The sequence below is a fragment of the Meles meles genome, chromosome 7 (assembly GCF_922984935.1).
Source record: "Meles meles chromosome 7, mMelMel3.1 paternal haplotype, whole genome shotgun sequence".
NCBI classification, from domain to species: domain Eukaryota; kingdom Metazoa; phylum Chordata; class Mammalia; order Carnivora; family Mustelidae; genus Meles; species Meles meles.
Window position 1 is genome coordinate 102,122,444 of NC_060072.1, and position 17,198 is coordinate 102,139,641.

Sequence of the window (17,198 nt, forward strand, 5' to 3'; positions counted from 1 at the left end):
AACCCACAGGCTCAAGAGCCTTGGTGAGCCCACCTGGGGGCAGCGAGGAAGCCCCTCCTGTGGTGTGCGGACAAAAAAAGGAGAGATGCTAGACAAAACCTCAGACATTTCCTGTGGAGCCTGACAGAAGTGCTGAGAGGTGAGGCAGGAAACACAAAGAAAACCGAGGAATGAGGCTTGACACATTTGTTCCGGGGTCAGGAGGCCAGGGCGCCCGGTTGCCTCGCTCTGGAGCTCTCCCCGCGTGCGAGCCCCCCTCCAGCGCCCCGCCCGCCGCCAGAGAGCACGCAAAGCTGAGGGGGACCTAAAAGCGACCCGCCAGTGTCTCGGCAAGATAATCAAGTCTTTCATGTTTTTTCTCCTCAAGCCGGAGAAGAAATGAAGCTTTGCTGTTTTCCTCACAGAAACTGACAGCGGCGCCCTCCCGTGGTGTGAAGTCAGCAGGCTCTGCCGCGGGCCTGCCGCGGGCCTTCTGATGCACCCCCGGCTTGGGCACATCGCGCCTCACTGCCCCGTCCGTGTGTCCCCAGCCCCGCTGAGCGGGCCTGTGCGACCTGTTACTAAGTTTTTAACTAAATCGTCCCTCCCAACGTGGGCAACAGGTTTTTTTAAAAATCCCTGCACAGAAACTGCTAGGAGAAAACACGAGCAAATGAGAACATCTTACTCCAAGTACTGACAATCTAGTCATATCTGACTCTAATCCAAAGTCTCTGAAATGCTCAAAGAGACCGCTGAAATATAGAATTATACTTGTTATTGTTAATGATGAATTCTGCCTTGAGATATTAGCTAATGGGAACATGAAGTCTTTGCTCTTAGTAAGACAGACCAGTTACTGTGGGAAAAATACTTAGAACAATGCCTGGCAGATGATAAAAATCATATAACTGTTAGCGGTTATTTTAAAACATTGACTTTTCATCTTTACTGTCTTTATTTTTTAAATATTAATATATTTTTATAATTACTCCATGTACATTACATGATATGTACCAATATAGTTATATAGCATTAAATGAGCAAATATGTTGGGGGTACATACTCATACACATGGTATGGAGACTGCTACTCTAGAAATAGTTTTCTATGGAAATAAGTGGTTCTCCTCTTAGCTATCTACCCTGAAGATACAACTAACTCAGCTCATTTGACACTCATCTTCCCTTCCCTACATTGTATGGCTCTGGAATTTATAAATCGAAAAAGAGGCCATATCAATAACATGAAAATAACATGAATAACATGAAAATCAGTAACATGAAAAGAGTACTACAAAGAGTTCCACTCGAAGTGGAAATCCCACTTTGAGTTAAATCCCATGGTTGTTTTTACAGGATTCATATGTTGCCTGCCTCCTTTCTCACTGCCAAAGGAAAAGAATTACTATTTCCCATTGGGCAATCAGAAAGTTGTCCTTCTAATTGCCCACTCTCAGCTACTATATGGCTTGACTGCATAGTTTCTGGCCAGTTTTCAAGGCATCACAATGAAGATGTCAAAATCTAGAGGATCTGTTTTAGGCATTTTATCCACAGCGCTTCCTTGAACTCTCCAGTTCTGATCCTCAGGGTGACACAGCAAAGGGAGAAAAGTAAGCCAATGACCAAGCAGATGCAAGAAATTTGAGTAACTTCATGCAAACCATCCCTAGGGCCCACCCTCTCTTGCTGTGCACTTGGCATCATGCCCTTGTAGCATACTCTGTTTTTTACCATACCTCTTTTTGGCTGAATTATTAAGATGTTTTGTTCCCCAGTAGGAAAGAATGCTTAATTTCAGAGTCCAGAGTGCTAACCATCACACCATGGAACCTGTTCCTGAATGCTTAATTTCGTAGACTTAAAAATGAGGACTGCTTCCTCAGGATCTGACGATATGAAATGCAGATTTCTTTGTTTCAATCCTTCCACTTTATGAAACAGTAAGGTGCAGGACACATCTAGTAGTTTGGTTTTTGTTATTAAATGGCAATTTAGTCCCTTTGTTAAATTTGTATTTTTAAAAAGTTTTTAAAGAATTTATTCATGTATAATTAACATACAGTGTATTCATTTCAGGTGCACAATATGGTGATTCAACGATTTTCTACATCACTTGGTGCTCATCACGACAAGGGTACTCTTGATCCCCTTTGTCTCTTTTACCCATCCCCCCACTCTCCTCCCTTCTGGCAACCACCTGTTTGCTCTCTGTACTTAAGAGTCTTTTCATCTTTTTTGTTTGTTCATTTGTTTGGGTTCTTAAATTACATATGAGTGAAATAATAGAATAGTTGTCTTGCTCTAACTTATTTCACTTAACATTATACCCTCCAGATTCATCTATGTTGTTGTAAATGGCAAGATCTCATTCTTTTTTATGGCTGAGTAATATTCACTTGTGTATATACACACATACATACTACATTAAAGGATTTTATTTATTTATTTGACAGGGAGAGAGATCACAAGTAGGCAGAGAGGCAGGCAGAGGGCGGGGGTTGGGGGGGAGGGGGGGAGGGGGAGTAGGGATCCTGATGCAGGGCTTGATCCCAGGACTCGAGATCATGACCTGAGCCGGAGGCAGGGGCTTAACCCACTGAGCCACCCAGGTGCCCCCTTTATCCATTCATCTTATCGATGCTTCCATATCTTGGCTATTGTAAATAACACTGCAATAAACATAAGGATGCATACATCTTTTCAAATTCAGGATTTCATTTTCTTTGAGTAAATACCCAGGAGAATTATTGGATATGGTAATTCTATTTTTAAATTTTTTGAGGAACCTGTACTGTTTTCCACAGTGACTGCACCAATTTTCATTCCCACCGACAATGCACAAGGTTCTTTTTTTTTCCACATCCTCACCAACAATTGCTTTTTCTTTTTAAATTTTAGTCATTATGTCCCATCTTATTTTTTTTCATTCTGTCCCACTATAAAAACATTATTAAATAAATATTAATTTCTGAGAGATAGGAATATAATGTTTGTGACAGTTTTGGCTAAGTTGTGTTGTGGTTTATTTTAGCTCAAAAATTACCTCAAATGTTCCCAAACTATTATTTTACACATCAAAAACTCCCCCTAAACCAGGTTAGAGTAAGGGGTGCCAGGGTAGCTTAGTCGGTTGAGCATCTGACTCTTAATTTCAGCTCAGGTCATGGTCTCAGGGTCGTGACGTCGGGCTCTGCACTGGTAAGAGATTCTATCTCTCTCCCTCTGACCCTTCCCCCCTCAAAAAAAAGACAGGTTATGGTGAAAACATAAGTAATGTGAAGTAATACTGAAATGCAGCTACAAACTCTGCTATTAGAACAACAACAGATAACATTAATTAAACATATACTATAGGTGAGGTAGTATTCTAAGCACTTTTCATATTTTTAACTCATTTAGTTCAAACAACCCTATGAGGTAGGAGCTATTATCCAGAACGTAACAGATGAGGAAACTGAGGCACTGGGAGGGCAACTCATTTGCACAAGGTAACTAACATCTAGTAATTGGCAGCACAAGGATTCAAACTTAGACACACATTATTATCCAATCAGAAGACTTCTTCTTCTTGCCACGGTTTCATGCAAACAACAGTTTTTCTATAAGTTATCAAGGAAAAAATGGACTATAAGGACAATAAGGGGATAAGCAATTTCATTTCCGTTCTGTTCTTAACCTGAGTCAGTAAGAGTTGTTACCCAGTTTCTGAACTGAAAGGAGAAATTGCTCAATAAGTCCTAAATCAGGGGCACCTGGGTGGGTCAGCTGTTAAGAGTCTGCCTTCGACTGAGATCATGATCCCACAGTCCTCAGATCAAGCCCCACACAGGGTTCCCTGCTCAATGGGGAGGCCTGCTTCTCCCTTTCCCACTGCCCCTCCTCCCCACCTCTCTCTCAAATAAATAAAATCTTTAAAAAACAATTAACTCCTAAATCAAAAGAGAAATCATAATAGAAATGAGAAAATATTTAGCATCAAACTATACTGAAATTACACACATCATTAGGAGTTATTCCTTTATTGCAGCCTTTTCCAAGAAGATTCTCTGCCACATTTCCCAGCAGTTAATGGATAAGGAGGCAGCATGTCACCAGAAACCAGACTGCCCCAGGTGACTCCAAGCTGCACACATTACAGCTCTGTTGTGTCTACTTCCTCATCAGTAAAATAAAGATAATGATAGTGCATACTTCTGAACATATTATCAGGCTAAATGAACCAATATTGGGGAAAGGACTGAGATCAGTATCGTGTCTGGCACAGGAATGTGGAGTATTACATTAAAGGAAAAGGAAGAAGAAAAATTCTCAAGAGGTTATCACTCTTGCCAATGTTCTTCCCATCTAAAGCTGTGGGGAAATCAAATTATAGTGAAACGAGGAAAAGTTTCCATCTTAGCATCATCTATTTTCCTTTAGCCTTAAGGTGTGCTGTAGTGGGAAAAAGTCTACTGTGGAATCAAATTCAAGTCCAACTACTATGGACATCTTGGTCAAATCCGGTCTTCAGAGAAAACCAACACCCACTGAGGAGGGAACTCTGACATCAGCCTGGTTCTAAAGTCACCCTTCTTCATCACTGGCAAGAGTTTGAGTCCCTAGAACCAGGAGAGAAAAGTTTTGAGAGAAACTACTGTCCTGCTTCAGAAAATCCAAGGGGATAAATAAAAAGGTTGTGTTTTCTTGACTTGCACAAAACAAAGTCCTTAACTAGAAGGAAAACTCAGAGTAATACATACAATGAGAAAGAGAAAAGGCTCCTCCCGTTGTTTTTTATAGCTGACATCATTGCAGGAAACAGACTGCCAAATGAGGGCCAAATATTTCCAGAAGGGCTGGAACCATCAGCAACCTTCATTAATGCTCTTGGGGGTGGGGGCGGTGAATGAGTCCTTCTTATAGAAAACAAAGGAAAAAAATGGCAAATCTTCTATTTAAAGAGTTGAAATAGCCCCTTCTCATTTCCCTTTTACCTCTCCCCACCCCAGTTTGATCCTACTTGCCTTGAATTCCCATAGTACTGTCCTATCCTCCACGGAGAAAGATAATCAGCTTTCCTCTCCCCTGCTGATGATCTTGGCCACAATGTGGACACAGCCATCTCCTGTTATTGTAATTAGAGACTGAACTAACAGATACTGAAACCCCATACTCTGATGTGTTTTGACTAGATTAAAAAACATAAGGGTGCTCCTAAGGAAAGAGCCTTGGAATGCATGAATCCACTGTCCGGTCTTAAGCCAGAAACAATCTGTTCCAAATAGGCAGTCAGGTGGGGGGGATGGGGAGGAAGTCCTGGTTATTGCCACAATGTCCTATCTCCCACCTACACAACTTAGAGTACAAGAGTTTCTTTTCTTAATACTAAGGCTCTACGATGCCCTTAGGAGTGAACTTCTTCTCCCTCCTCAGAGAAATCAGCTAGTATTTCCGTCTTTTTACCTCATTGCTAAAATGACCAGATACTTGAGAAATGAAAAAGCAAAAGCATTTAGGAAAGTTATGTTTTCCCTCGCATTGGGTCCCTCAGTTTGGCAGATAAAGACTGCTTCAAATCTCCCAACGCAGAGAAAACATAGTCGTGATTAGTTCCTACAAATCTTGATCTGGTTAGTTAAAATGCCTTCAGTGGGAAGCAGGTAGGAGGTTACTGGTTAAGGTGTTGCCCTCAACAAGCTTACAGCATCTTTCCTAAGAGAAAATTCTGAGAGTCCTTCAGAAATGCTAGCATTTTTATATTCCCTCTTTCCTAGCCACCCACCCCATGTCCCCAAATCATCAGAGGCACAGGAATGTGAGCAGTCTTGCACACTGCCACAGAGTACCTATTTCCTGCCAGCCTGCCTGAGGGATTATGGCTCCTTGAACATAAACCACCCAAAGGGATGCAGGCACAGGAAAATTCCACCCTGAACTTGTCATAGAAAATACCCTTCTCTACTTTACAGCCTCTTCATCAGAGACCTCAAGATTTCTCTTCCTTATGCCTCAAAAAAGAAATATTTTCTTCATTTCACTATTTCGCTAATTCTAAAATTTTTAAAAAAACTATTAATATTTTTGTAAGGGAGAACACAGTAATTCAACTATATCCCTTGCATTCTCTATGCTAAAATACTACAGTGCAGAACACATTGAACTTTCTATTTGTATCTCTTTTAAGCTTTAGGGCTTCTTTCGAACATTGCTTCTTTAGCTCCCAATGTATTGTTTTTATATGTAGAGGGAAACTGAAATTAACTTGTGATTTCTTGGAAGGTGCTGCTGTCAAGAACTCATCAAGTACTGTAGGAAACAATACTCCTTCAGTGAATGCCTCATGGAAGGGAGGCAGAACATAGTTCATACTATTTCCTCCACCAATTTTAAGATTTATTTTAACAAGAGGATTAACTATTGACTCCTTTGACTAAAAAGATTACTTGTCCTAATAGGATAAAATAATTCTCTGAGTTGGCATGAGGGATGAATTAAAGTAGTCTTAAAATCTTTGTACCAATTAATAATTATCCATAGGAAGAAAAAAAAAATCACCTTATTGCTACCCAGCTGCCCAACTGCCACTCAATTTAAGAAATGTCATCATATATAAAATTCCAGACATTTTAGGTCTTCTTTCTAAGATGAAGGTGATATTATACATGAAAGACACCTTCTGGAAATATTTGACCTTACTAAGTTGACTGGCGATGAGACGTCAAGAAAGGAGGGAGAAATTTTTTTTAAAGCATTTATTTGGTGGCTCAGTGGGTTAAGCCTCTGCCTTCAGCTCAGGTCATGATCTCAGGGTCCTGGGATTGAGCCCCGCATTGGGGAGCCTGCTTCCCTCTCTCTCTCTGCCTGCCTCTCTGCCTACTTGTGGTCTCTCGCTCTCTCTGTCAAATAAATAAAATGTTTTAAAAAAATATTTGAAAAATTATTTATTTGAGAGAAAGAGGAAGTGTGCGCATGACCAAGGGAAGGAGCTGAGGAAGAGGGACAAGCAGACTCCGTGCTGAATAAGGAGTCCAATGTGGGACTGAACTCATGATCCTGAGAGCAACACCTGAGCTGAGATCCAGAGTCGGATGCCTAACCAACAGAGTCACCCAGGGGCCCTCCCCTCCCAATTCACTTTTTTTAAATGACAGCTCAGATGTCACTTTCTCCAGGAGCCATTCTCTAATCTGATCCATTCCCTTTCCTCTGTTGTTCCCCAAACCATCAGTAACCCATCTGAGTTAGGTTACCCAGGAACCTGGATTTTTTAAATTTAAAACTTTAAATTTTAAAATTTAAATTTAAAAATGTTTAAAATCTTTCTCCTGAAACTCACTCCACTGTAGTGCCGCTGACTTGTTGACTCTCACGCCCTCCTCAATTCAGCGCTAGGAGGACGACTGGAACTGTATTGAGCTCATCTTGCCCCCAAGACAGCCTCAATGCTCAACACCTGTTTGGTAGGTGAAGGAACAGACACACAGAGGGGGAAGGGGCAGAGCCACCTTACTTGTCCCCTGCAGAGGATTTGTGCTGTGCCTTATACTGTCACTACCCTTTCTAAGCACCACTGTATTTGAGGTAAGGGACGTCTTCTAAATGGGAAAAGTCACTAGCTTCTTTTAAGCAGTATATCCAGCATGCCCTGCTAGCAAATTGTTCATTCAGAGTAGAAGCCCAAGTCCTGACAACAGCTGTCCAGGTCCTGCCAGATGGCCTCACCCCACTCTCATTGCCTTTCTGACAACATCTCCTGCAATCCTGACTTCACTCTCTCTGCTCCAGCCATGTGCACCTCCTTGCTGATCCCGGAGAACACCAGACCTGTTCCTGCCTCAGGGTCCTTGCAGTTGTCTAAAACGTCAGAAAGCTCTCCATCCAAACAGCTGCACTTTCCAGCCTGTGCTCAAACAGCCTTCTTAGTGGCACCTTCTTTAACCACCCATACCTCCACTTCCTGTACACGTGGGTGTCTGCTTTGTTCTTCTCCATAGACTTAGTATCTGCTGTGGGATACATTTTAATTGTTTGTTTCCCTCAAGGGATGTAAGTTCCCTGTAGGTAAGGACTGTTGTCAGTTTTATTCCCTGCTGAATTCTCAGCATCTAGCTTCTGATACACAGCAAGTGCTCAGGGGTTTACCTGGCACAGCAAACCACAGTTTTCGAGCTTTTAAAAAGTAGTGCAAACAACATGATGGATCACCTAACTTAGAAATGGGCAAAGGAGGAGCCCTTTCAGACCCCGTGTTGAGGAGGCAAGTCTTTGTGCAGCACCGGAACCAGCCTCCTGGGTGGAGAAGAGCACAGGAAACTTGCTCAAGGTTCCTTATTTAGTGAAGGAGCAGAGCTAAGATTTGAACTCAGTCCAACTCCAGAACTGATGTGATCATTTTGTCTCATTACCTCCCAGTCCCCAACCCCTTACTCCCCATTCCCACAGGAACCCCCTTCCCACCTTTCCTTGTTCAGAAACACAGGATTTGTATCTTACAGAAAGTTTCCACGTGGGTCTCTTCTGATTTGGTTAAAGCACATTTTCCTGGGGTCATTGCCACCCTTTTAGTATTTTATTTGTTGATTCATATGTTCTTATCTGGACAAAATGACAAGGCGGAAAAACTCACCACAAAAAAAAAAAGAAAAAGAAAAAGAAAAAAAAAGAACAAGAGGCAGTACCAAAGGCTAGGGACCTAAACAATACAAACTTTGGCAATATGTCAGATCTAGAGTTCAGAATGATGATTCTCAAGGTTCTAGCCGGGCTCGAAAAAGGCATGGAAGATGTCAAAGAAACCCTCTCTGGAGAAATAAGAGCTCTTTCTGGAGAAATAAAAGAACAAAAATCTAACCAAGTTGAAATTAAAAAAGCTATTAATGAGGTTCAATAAAAAATGGAGGCTCTCACTGCTAGGAGAAATGAGGCAGAAGAAAGAATTAGTGATTTAGAAGATCAAATGACAGAGAATAAAGAAGCTGAGCAAAAGAGAGGCAAACAAATACTGGACCACGAGGGGAGAATTCGAGAGATAAGTGACACCATAAGACAAAACAACATTAGAATAATTGGGATTCCAGAAGAAGAAGAAAGAGAGAGGGGAGCAGAAGATATATTGGAGAGAATTATTGGAGAGAATTTCCCTAATATGGCAAAGGGAACAAGCATCAAAATCCAGGAGGTGCAGAGAACCCCCCTCAAAATCAATAAGAATAGGTCAACACCCCCTCACCTAATAGTAAAATTTGCAAGTCTTAGTGACAAAGAGAAAATCCTGAAAGCAGCCCAGGAAAAGAAGTTTGTAACATACAATGGTAAAAGTATTAGATTGGCAGCAGACTTATCCACAGACACCTGGCAGGCCAGAAAGAGCTGGCATGATATATTCAGAGCACTAAACGAGAAAAACATGCAGCCAAGAATACTATATCCAGCTAGGCTATCACTGAAAATAGAAGGAGAGATAAAAAGTTTTCAGGACAAACAAAAACTGAAAGAATTTGCAAACACCAAACCAGCTCTACAGGAAATATTGAAAGGGGTCCTCTAAGAAAAGAGAGACTTTAAAAGTAGTAGATCAGAAAGGAACAGAGACAATACAGTAACAGTCACCTTACAGGCAATACAATGGCACTAAATTCATATCTCTCAATAGTTACCCTGAATGTAAGTGGGCTCAATGCCCCAATCAAAAGATACAGGGTACCAGATTGGATAAAAAAACAAAACCCATCTATATGTTGCCTACAAGAAACTCATTTTAGACCCGAAGACACCTCCAGATTTAAAGTGAGGGGGTGGAAAACAATTTACCATGCTAATGGGCATCAGAAGAAAGCTGGGGTGGCAATCCTTACATCAGATCAATTAGATTTTAAGCCAAAGACTGTAATAAGAGATGAGGAAGGACACTATATCCTACTCAAAGGGTCTGTCCAACAAGAAGATCTCACAATTTTAAATATCTATGCCCCTAACATGGGAGCAGCCAACTATATAAACCAATTAATAACAAAATCAAAGAAACACATTGACGATAATACAATAATAGTAGGGGACTTTATCACTCCCCTCACTGAAATGGACAGATCATCCAAGCAAAAGATCAACAAGGAAATAAAGATCTTAAATGACACACTGGACCAGATGGACATCACACATATATTCAGAACATTCCATCCCAAAGCAACAGAATACACATTATTCTCTAGTGCACATGGAACATTCTCCAGAATAGATCACATCCTGGGTCCTAAATCAGGTCTCAACCGGTATCAAAAGATTATGATCATTCCCTGCATATTTTCAGACCACAATGCTCCGAAGCTAGAACTCAATCACAAGAGGAAAGCTGGAAAGAACCCAAATACATGGAGACTAAACAGCATCCTTCTAAAGAAGGAATGGGTCAACCAGGAAATTAAAGAAGAATTGAAAAAATGAATGGAAACAAATGATAATGAAAACATAACGGTTCAAAATCTGTGGGACGCAACAAAGGCAGTCCTGAGAGGAAAATATATAGCAGTACAAGCCTTTCTCAAGAAACAAGAAAGGTCTCAAGTACACAACCTAACCCTACACCTAAAGGAGCTGGAGAAAGAACAAGAAAAAAACCCTAAACCCAGCAGGAGAAGAGAAATCATAAAGATCAAAGCAGAAATAAATGAAACAGAAACCCAAAAAACAGAGAACAAATCAACGAAACTAGGAGCTGGTTCTTGAAATAATTAATAAGATTGATAAACCCCTGGCCAGACTTATCAAAAAGAAAAGAAAAAGGTCCCAAATAAATAAAATCATGAATGAAAGAGAGAGATCACAACTAACACCAAAGAAATACAGACAATTATAAGAACATACTATGAGCAACTCTACGCCAACAAATTTGACAATATGGAAGAAATGGATGCATTCCTAGAGACATATAAACCACCACAACTGAACCAGGAAGAAATAGAAAACCTGAACAGACCCATAACTAGTAAGGAGATTGAAACAGTCATCAAAAATCTCCAAAGAAACAAAAGCCCAGGGCCAGACGGCTTCCCAGGGGAATTCTACCAAACATTTAAAGAAGAACTAATTCCTATTCTCCTGAAACTGTTCCAAAAAAATAGAAATGGAAGGAAAACTTCCAAACTCATTTTATGAGGCCAGCATCACCTTGATCCCAAAACCAGACAAGGATCCCACCAAAAAAGAGAACTACAACCAATATCCTTGATGAACACAGATGCAAAAATTCTCACCAAAATACTAGCCAATAGGATTCAACAGTACATTAAAAGGATTATTCACCACAACCAAGTGGGATTTATTCCAGGGCTACAAGGTTGGTTAAACATGTGCAAATCAATCAATGTGACACAATACATTACTAAAAGAAAGAACAAGAACCATATGATATTCTCAATAGATGCTGAAAAAGCATTTGACAAAGTACAGCATCCCTTCCTGATCAAAACCCTTCAAAGTGTAGGGATAGAGGGCACATACCTCAATATTATCAAAGCCATCTATGAAAAACCCACCACAAATATCATTCTCAACGGAGAAAAACTGAAAGCTTTTCTGCTAAGGTCAGGAACACAGCAGGGATGTCCATTATCACCACTGCTATTCAACATAGTACTAGAAATCCTAGCCTCAGCAATCAGAAAACAAAAAGAAATTAAAGGCATCCAAATCAGCAAAGAAGAAGTCAAACTACCACTCTTTGCAGATGATATGATACTATATGTGGAAAACCCAAAAGACTCCACTCCAAAACTGCTAGAACATGTACATGAATTCATTAAAGTGTCAGGATACAAAATCAATGCACAGAAATCAGTTGCATTTCTTTACACCAACAACAAGACAGAAAAAAGAGAAATTAGGGAGTCAATCCCATTTACAATTGCACCCAAAACCATAAGATACCTAGGAATAAACCTAACCAAAGAGGCAAAGGATCTATACTCAGAAAACTATAAAGTACTCATGAAAGAAATTGAGGAAGACACAAAGAAATGGAAAAACATTCCATGCTCCTGGATTGGAAGAAAAAATATTGTGAAAATGTCTATGCTACCTAAAGCAATCTACACATTTAATGCAATCCCTATCAAAATCCCATCCATTATTTTCAGAGAAATGGAACAAATAATCCTAAAATTTATATGGAACCAGAAAAGACCTCGAATAGCCAGAGGAATACTGAAAAAGAAAGCCAAAGTTGGTGGCATCACAATTCCAGACTTCAAGCTCTATCACAAAGCTGTCATCATCAAGACAGTATGGTCCTGGCACAAAAACAGACACATAGATCAATGGAACCAAATAGAGAGTCCAGAAATAGACCCTCAACTCCATGGTCAACCAATTTTCAACAAAGCAGGAAAGAATGCCAAGTGGGAAAGAGACAGCTTCTTCAACAAATGGTGTTGGGAAAATCGGACAGCCACATGCAGAAAAATGAAACTGGACCATTTCCTTACACCACACACGAAAATAGACTCAAAATGAAGGACCTCAATGTGAGAAAGGAATCCATCAAAATCCTTGAGGAGAACACAGGCAGCAACCTCTTCGACCTCAGCCACAGCAACGTCTTCCTAGGAACATTGGCAAAGGCAAGGGAAGCAAGGGAAAAAATGAACTATTGGGACTTCATCAAGATCAAAAGCTTTTGCACAGCAAAGGAAACAGTTAACAAACCCAGACAATGGACAGAATGGGAGAAGATATTTGCAAAAGACATATCAGATAAGGGCTAGTTTCCAAAATGTATAAAAAGCTTAGCAAACTCAACACCCAAAAACGAATAATCCAATGAAGAAATGGGCAGAGGACATGAACAGACATTTCAGCAAAGAAGACAGCCAGATGGCCAACAGACACATGAAAAAATGTTCCACATCACTCGGCATCAGGGAAATACAAATCAAAACCACAATGAGATACCACCTCACACCAGTCAGAATGGCTAAAATTAACAAGTCAGGAAATGACATGCTGGCGAGGATGCAGAGAAAGGGGAACCCTCCTACCCCTGTTGGTAGGAATGCAAGCTGGTGCAACCACTCTGGAAAACAGCATGGAGGTTCCTCAAAAAGTTGAAAATAGAGCTACCCTATGACCCAGCAATTGCACTACCGTGTATTTACTCTGAAGATACAAACGTAGTGATCCAAAGGGGCACATGCACCAGAATGTTTATAGCAGCAATGTCCACAATAGCCAAACTATGGAAAGAACCTAGATGTCCATCAACAGATGAATGGATAAAGAAGAGGTGGTATACATATACAATGCAATACTATGCAGCCATCAAAAGAAATGAAATCTTGCCATTTGCAACAACGTGGATGGAACTAGAGGGTATCATGCTTAGTGAAATAAGTCAATCGGAGAAAGACAACTATCATATGATCTCCCTGATATGAGGAAGTAGAGATGCAACGTGGGGGGGTTGGGGGGTAGGAAAAGAATAAATGAAACAAGATGGGATTGGGCGGGAGACAACCATAAGAGGCTCTTAAAATCACAAGAAACTGAGGGTTGCTGCAGGGAGGGGGACTGGGAGAGGGTGGTAGGGTTATGGACATTGGGGAGGATATGTGCTATGGTGAGTGCTGTGAAGTGTGTAAACCTGGCGATTCACAGACCTGTAGCCCTGGGGCTAATATACATTATATGTTTATAAAAAAATTAAAAATTTTATTATTTTTTTTTTGGTTAAAGATTTTATTTATTTGACAGAGATCACAAGTAGAAGAGAGGCAGACAGAGAGAGAGGAGGAAGAAGGCTTCCTGCTGAGCAGAGAGCCCAATGCGGGGCTCGATCCCAGGACCCTGAGATCATGACCTGAGCTGAAAGCAGAGGCTTTAACCCACTGAGCCAACCAGGTGCCAAAAAAAATTTTTTTTTAAAAGATTTTATTTACTTATTTGACAGAGAGAAATCACAAGAGAGGCAGGCAGAGAGAGAGGAAGGGAAGCAGGCTCTCCACTGAGCAGAGAGCCCGATGTGGACTCGATCCCAGGACCCTGAGATCATGACCTGAGCTGAAGGCAGCGGCTTAACCCACTGAGCCACCCAGGCGCCCCAAAAATTTAAAAATAAAAAAAAAAAATGGGCAAAGGATTCAAAGATAGAAAGATAAATACTGAAAAAGAACACTTGATGTTTCATTTAAGAAGCTATATCTGGGGGCACCTGGGTGCCTCAGTGGGTTAAAGCCTCTGCCTTCTGCTCAGGTCATGATCCTGGATACCTGGGATCAAGCCCCACATGGGGCTCTTTGCTTGGCAGAGAGCCTGGTTTCCTCCTCTCTCTCTGCCTGCCTCTCTGCCTACTTGTAATCTCTGTCTGTTAAATAAATAAATAAATAAAATCTTAAAGAAAAAAAGAAGAAGCCCTATCTGGCCAATAAACACATAAAAAATGCTCAACATCACTAACCATTAGGGAAATACAAAACTAGGAGATACCACTTCACACCCATTAGGATGGGTACTTAAAAACAAAACAAAACAAAAAAAAAACACCAGAAATCAACAAGTGTTGGCAAGAATGGGGAGAAATTGGATTCCTGTGCATTGCTGGTTGTAATGGAAAATGATGCAGCTACTGGAGAAAACAGTATGGCAGCTCCTCAAAAACTTAGAATTACTCTATCATCCAGCAATTCCACTCTGGCCATAAACCCAAAAGAACTGAAAGCAGGGACTGATAGATATCTGTAGACCTATATTTATAGCAATATTATTCACGATAGCCAGAAGATAGAAGCAAGTGTCCCCTGATGGACAAATTGATAAAATGGTATGTATACATAACAATGGAGTATTATTCAGTCTTAACAAAGAATGAAACTTTGACACATTCTACAACACAGATGAATTCTGAATACATTGTAAATGAAATAAACCAGACACAAAATGACAAATATTGTATAATTCCACTTATATGAGGTACCTAGAGTAGTCAAATTTGTAGAGAAAAAAGTAAAATAGTTAACTGCCAGGGGCTGAGGACAGGGAAGAACAGGGGTTAGAGTTTAATGGGTAGAGTTTCAATTTCAGAAGAAGTTCTGGAGATGGAGGTCAGTAATGGGAATAAAGTCTTTGATGCCACTATACTGTACACCTAAAAATTGGCTAAGATGATAAATTTTAGGTTATGTATAATTTCCCATAATTAAAAAACAGCAGCACGGCTCTTGCCTTAAACTCTTAATAAAAAGCCTAATATATAAGGCAGATAGAAGTGAGGTGCCTACAGCTGATGCAGGAAATGGAGGGGCGGAAAGTGTCTACTCTGCTTGGCATCTCCTCGCTGCCTCCTGGAACAAGGACCCCACAGAGCTAAAGAATGATTACAAGCGAGGTTCATAGCTCCATCCTAAAGAACTAAGACACTGGTTTCACTGCTCTTTTTGTTTGTTTGTTTCAAAACAAAACCCACAACATTTATTTATTTATTGACAAGAGGCGGGTAGGCGATGGGACAGAAGGCAAGGGAGAATTTTTTTTTAAGATTTAAAATTTTTATTTATTTAAAGATTTTATTTATTTATTTGATAGAGAGACACAACTAGAGAGGGAACACAAGCAGGAGGAATGGGAGAGAGAGAAGCAGGCTTCCCACTGAGCAGGCAGCCCAATGAGGGACTTGATCCCAGGACCCTGGGATCATGACCTGACCTGAAGACAGATGCTTAATGACTGAGCCACTGAGGCACCCCCAAGATTTTTTTTAAATGTATTTATTTGAGAGAGAACAAGAGAAAGAGAGTGGGGGGTGAGGGGCCGAGGGAGAAGCAGACTCTGCACTGAGCAGGGAGCCCCACACAGGGCTCAATCCCAGGACCCTGGAATCATGACCTGAGTAGACAGAAGACGCTTAACTAACTAAGCCACCCAGGTGCCCTGGAGAGGGAAAGAATCTTAAGCAGGCTCTATGCTCAGTGGAGAGCCCCACTAGGGGTGGGGGGTTCTCGATCTAAGGACCCTGAGATCATGACCTGAGCCGAAACCAAGATTCAGACACTTAAGTGACTGAGACACCCAGGTGTTCCTGGTTTCACTGTTCTTAAGAACCAGGAGTTAAAAAGTTACTCCTGGCTCTATTTCTAGGAGGAACTTAGCAACAAGGAAAAATGACATCATCAACTAGCCTCGGGCCAAATGTCAGTGCTGACTAATTTTTACAGAAATCACCTCATATCCTGGTGGCAGGGGAGAACGATCAGGGGAAAGAGCAACATGAAGTCACTGGCACCCATATCAATTATCATCAATACCTCACAGGCTCTGAGCCCTTTTCCATAATAACTCAATCCTTGAAACAATCCTGTCAAATAGGCATGAAGGAAAATTGTGTGATCGCTCACTACCAAATAGATAAACAGACATAATTCAGTGGACATTATCCACAGAGAATCCCTCAAGTGGAACTGACTTTAGGATAGTAACTGCTCACATTTATCAAGGATTTATTAATTAAGACACTGGCTCAACATTTCCACAGACAACGGATTTCATACTTCCAACCAGTCTTTTCCCACCATACTCGGTAATAGTAACTATTATTACTCCTTTTTCTAGGAAACTAAGGCTCAAAGAAAAAATAACTATGCTAAAATTAAATGGTTTGATAAATGACGGACTATGATGAATTATCCTGAAACCTACTATTCCAGAGCCTGTGCCCTTAACCACTTTCTTCTGTACTGCCCATCTGAGTCCTTGACTCTGGCCCTTTGGGAAAATCCCAGTCAATGCTTCCTTTAGCCTTGAACACAAGTACAATTGATGAGTCTCTATAGGTCACTGAGTTTCTAAGTTGAACTAGTATGAACCAAATAAATCAGGAGTCTCATTCCCTGCATATAAACCCAATGAGATACTATTTCTTACACGGAGAAAAGATTCCTGGGCCCTTTACAATCCTCTAAAAATGAATATACAAAAATATCTGCAAGATTACTAGAATAAAAAGTCACATTCGGATCATCTCAAAGTTTCTTTTCTGTAAGCTAAATAATCCACGGGTAGACAGAGTACCGATTATTCCCTATACTTTACTGAGTGCTTCTTCAGAACTTTCTGAAGATGTCTGCTTTCTTCTCCGGAAACCGAAGAGAGGAGAAACGTTACGGTTTGTCAACAGGGCATTCAGTCTGCAGGGCTGCCCCCCGGGATACAAGGGCTTTGGGCCAACTGAGACAAGGACTAACTGGGAAGAGC

General features: G+C 40.8%; 1 protein-coding gene across 1 annotated transcript in view; it reads right to left on the reverse strand.

Moving 5' to 3' along the window:
• PPM1H (protein phosphatase, Mg2+/Mn2+ dependent 1H) overlaps nucleotides 1-17,198 on the reverse strand; it is a 258,148-nt gene that overhangs the window by 144,140 nt on the left and 96,810 nt on the right. The window lies entirely within an intron of this gene.